The sequence below is a fragment of the Hypomesus nipponensis genome, chromosome 19, assembly GCF_054491055.1.
Source record: "Hypomesus nipponensis isolate SF chromosome 19, ASM5449105v1, whole genome shotgun sequence".
NCBI classification, from domain to species: Eukaryota; Metazoa; Chordata; class Actinopteri; order Osmeriformes; family Osmeridae; genus Hypomesus; species Hypomesus nipponensis.
The window spans coordinates 6,434,828-6,439,692 of NC_140379.1; positions in this window are offsets into that span (position 1 = coordinate 6,434,828).

Here is a 4,865-nt window from a genome sequence, read left to right on the forward strand (position 1 = left end):
TCTTTTCACCCGTCTATTGTTAGGTGCTTGCTGACAAGCCAGAAATGTCCACAATTCCATCATTATAAAAGACATGTGAATGTGTGCATGAACCAGTCACTTATTAGGTACTGTATGTCCAAGCATGTCTACATGCTGCACCTACACTCATAGTATACCTCCTACCAAGAACCATCACAGCTTCACTGTCAACCTCCTAACTCTCTCTCTCTCTCACACACACACACACACAGTCCTCTCTGAGAGTAGAACTTCTCCAAAACAGCTCTTATATCCTCACGGTTTGCATGAACTTTGGAAACTGCAAGAGAAGGGGGAGATGTGAAAATGTGCTTAGTTCAGCTCTTTCTTGTCACAGGGTGTAGTTTGAGTGGGAGCAGACATGGCTGCCATTGTGGGGTTCTGTGTTGCTGTGTTTGTGTCAGGGAGGCTTTCAGCTGGGAGCCTTCTGACAGTGGGGACGTGTGAGGTGCATTGAGATGTCCTCGTTCTAGGAATACTGCCACCGCCATGAGAGCAGCCAATTACGCCCCCAGCATAATAATGTCTCCCAGAGAGAGAGCGAGAGAGAGTGAGGGAGAGACAGAAAAAGAGAGAGAGAGAGAGAGAGAGAGAGAGCGAGAGAGAGCGAGAGAGAGCGAGAGAGAGAGAGAGAAAGAGGGGAAAAGAGAGAACCAAGACAAAAACACAATGGGGGTCTATGAAGGTTTCTGTGTGCTTCCCCAGTTTGAGAGTGCTGTTTAATTGCCATGTTTACCCACACACTACATCCGCTGTCATTAGCACAGAACGCAGTGTCATTTGTGTTGTCACACTACTCCACAGCACCATGGGGTCATTAGTGCTCTGCTGGCTTCACGGAGGAAATTGACATATTTGGTAGAGATAGTGATACACGGCAAAGAATGGTTTCCTCAGCATTTTCAAACAGCCGTGAGGCCAATTAATTGTTGGCCAGTCAATAGCCAACAAGTAGGTTTTAACGGTTCCTGTACTCTGTGCCTTGGTTGAGCAAAATCTGAGAAGACAGGTAAGAGGTGTGTGTAGTCCTATCGTCTTTGCGGTGTTTGTTTACAAATTGATTGTGATTTGTTATCGCTATTTTAGCAAGTATGTTATGATCCTATAAGCATACACAGAGGTGGAAGGACACAATCATGACATCCTGTCCATTACCAGTGTTTCTAACTTGGACAATGCAAAAACATAGGTCATATTTCTCCTCCTTTAGCATCTCAATAGAGAAAAAGAGAGAGAGAGCAAGAGAGAGAGAGAGAGAGAGAGAGCAAGAGAGAGAGAGAGAGAGAGAGAGAGAGAGAGAGAGAGAGAGAGAGCAAGAGAGAGAGAGAGAGCAGAGAGAGAGAGAGAGAGAGAGAGAGAGAGAGAGAGAGAGAGAGAGAGAGAGAGAGAGAGAGAGAGAGAGAGCAAGAGAGAGAGAGAGAGAGAGAGAGAAACAGACGCCTAGTCCCTGACTGTCTGGTCAACACAGGTGGCAGATTCACAGGAAACAGATCTAATTATGCTCCCGGTAACAATGCTTTGTCCTTACAGCGGCTGACACGGCTGTTGACAAAGGCCGCCGCTGCATTCTAATCAGGAAACAAAATGCTGGGAGCCCAGGCCCCAGAGCCCTGCAGGTGGATCATTAGCCAGCCTCCTCCCAGGCCCCAGGCTCCAGCCGGAGGAGAGGGAGAGTACTGCCGCCCTGACTCCCAGTGACACGCCGCAGCGAGAAGCAGAGAGAGCCCAGGGAGGAGCCCTGGAGACCCGGGTCCACCGAGGGGAGAGTGGGAGCGGGGCTAGCCAGCTGACAGACAGACAGCCAGCCAGGCCGTCCTCGCTGCCTGCCCCACCAGGGCAGAGCCTAACGAGGGGGCTGACAGCCTGCAGCTGGGGCCTGCCTAACGAAGAGCGGCCGGCAGCGCTGACGAGCGGCTACATTAGCGCCGGCATGCGTCTGTCTCATTAGAACACATCAGGCCACCTTGATATCCGCACACATTGCCCCTTGCCATGACAGCTCGGCGGTCCGCCAGCCAACGGGGAGGGCCTGGAGCGGGGGACACGGGGACAGGCCAGGCAGGTGACGGGATGGCTTGTTGACATAACAGTCAAGAAAAGGGACACAGGTCAAATGTAAGGGTGACCCCTGTCTCGGGGACAGTGATGACCTCGTTAGGGGGCTCTGACAGCGGAGGAGTTTCTGGGTATCACCACTGTCATAGAACACACAGTTCCTCTCACATCAGAGCCTTACATGTACCGTGTCACACCAGCCGTCCACGGAACGCTCTGGAACTCAGACATGGGGGGATATTCATTAACGAGCATCAGAGAGCCTGTCCCTCAGAGAAGTAATGAGTTCTTGGAGGTGCCATGACAACAGGACCTGAAAACAGGGACTGTAACATGGGTCTGAGTAGTTTAGTGGCGATGACTGTGGCTATAAACCAGATATCCTCTTGGAGTTCCACTTGTAAAATCCTTGTGGTTCCAAACTGTCCAAGAAAAAATGTTATTTTCCCTCAACTCAAAGATTTGATAAAGGCTAACCGGCATTTAGAGTAAATAAATCATGGTGCTATTCATGTAAAAAGGCAATAGTTCTCAAGAAAGAGTGTAAACCTGCTAAGAGCAATTATTATTCAAAAAGGTCCCAGTGAAGCTGTATACAGGGTCCCTGGTCTCTACAAGCTGTGTATATGAGGGTCCACCTCCGCCCCTCCAGTCTCCTGAGTTCTCTTAAAGAGGGGGATGAATAAAGTGATGAAGTGCAGGTCACATGTCTGTGTGATCCAGTGATAACGAGGGGGCTGGAGAAATAATCTATCAGCAATAATCCTTGACTCAGGAGACACCTCGGCACTGGTGTGCGCGCACACACACACAAACATGCACATACACAAGTTGGCTAAGGCAGAACAGTAATCAACATATTCAACAGTCCTTCATTACCACTACAATGTGAACCAGGGGAGCCTGAAACCAAAATGACCAATTATAGGCTACAGCATCAAGCGGTATCCTCCCAATTCACAAAAGATGAATTTATTTTGCACAAAAAGCACGATGGACAATATGTTGGAGTGTATACAAGGTTACATGTTTTAGCATGTCTTTGTTCCTCAGGGAACTGAGTACAGGATGAAAAGATACACATTAAACACAGACGAGACAAGAACTGTGAAAACAATGTCAAACCCCTATACACATTAATCATTTATAATGTGTACCATAACATTTCTTTCCCCTTTGTCACAGTCAAAGGGAGGATCCCATTTCCTGGTCGGCCTTGTATATAGATAATCATACTTCCATTTACATTTCCCATAAAGGAATATGGAAATGAGGCAAGAATGTCAGCAGGGGGTCTGGAGAAGGATATCCTGACAAACACACACACACACACACACACATTCACACACGTCATCCCTGACATCTTGTCAGGATCGGGACGTGTTGGACTACCACTGATTGTTTAGACTCTGTTGTCAGAGTCTAACAGAGCCACTGTTTGCAAATGAAGGGCAAGGGTGAGGCAAGAGAACAAAACAACTTTCTAATGATTGTTTATTGTGGGAACATGAGTAATTTGGGCTGATTATTGGGACAATGTCTGCCAATGACGCCATTGTTGGTGTACAGGCCAAGAAGACTGATTGAGAACAAAGCACCAACAGCTGAAATTATCATCTTTTATTCATTACATAAGTGACATTTTAACAAGAGAAAATACCTAATTAAATGCCTTATTATGTTAAATCTCTGTCATCCAGAGTAATAGAGATAGCTGTTATATGAATATCAATATGTTTGGATAGGGGGCTTTTAAAAGCTTCCTTTCAGTGTCAAGGGTTTGGTTGTCAAAACACAAAACCATGATGAGACTGGGAGGACTCAATCATTTCAACAAGATGAATCACATCAGAGTAATTTTATCAATTGGTTTACCCGGGCTAAATATTAGGCAAGTTTACACAGCTGTCACTGAGTTTAAAACATACTTCATCATAGGGTTTTGAAATAATGCCCTATGAAGGAGATGACATTGGGTGGTCGTATAACGTCTGAGGGCTCTAACTCATTTCAGGTTCTTTACTGCAATGTTCAATCCCAGGTGACCTGATAGAGTTGTGTTTATGGAGAGTACAGACAGAGAGACAAACTGCTGATGCCTCGCAGTCTTTACTGTTGTCCTTGTGTAGGATGTGAAAGACGTGGATTATAATGGCATGGGTACTTTCAATATCTATGGATTCCAAAACCGTACGTTGAAAGTATGTTATGTCTACGGGTACAGCAAATTCACAGAGAATTAAATTACTTTATTTTCAAAATATCCATATTGATTTTCAAATCAACATACTATGTGTCATCTGTATGTTGACATTATTTATCTTTCCTTTTCTTAGCCGGGAGGACAGCTGCTCATCATAAGCGAAAATCCTAAATGTCAATCAAAGTGAGCCAAGCCTTTCCTGACAACCAAGAATAGTTTATTCAAATTGGAATGGCGACCAAGAAGGGACGACAGTAAATGTTTGAATACAGAATGAGATATTTATGAAAAGGGAGATCGGCTGTCTTCCATTTTAAAGAGGCATTACAGACACTGTACAGTGAAAGTGGAAACGTTGACCTTTATGCTGTGGGGGATTCTCCCTCGCTCTCTCTCCGTCTCACACACACACACACACACACTCTCCTTCCTCATGCACATATCCCACCTCGGCTCAGGGATGTTATCTCAAATAATTACCGGTGGCCTCTCCCTCGCGTCCCTGGTGACCGCGCTGTGTGGTGAAGCTGAGGCCGAGGTAGCGGCCGAGGCCGCCCGAGTCTCTGGGGGTGGGAGCCGAGGCAGT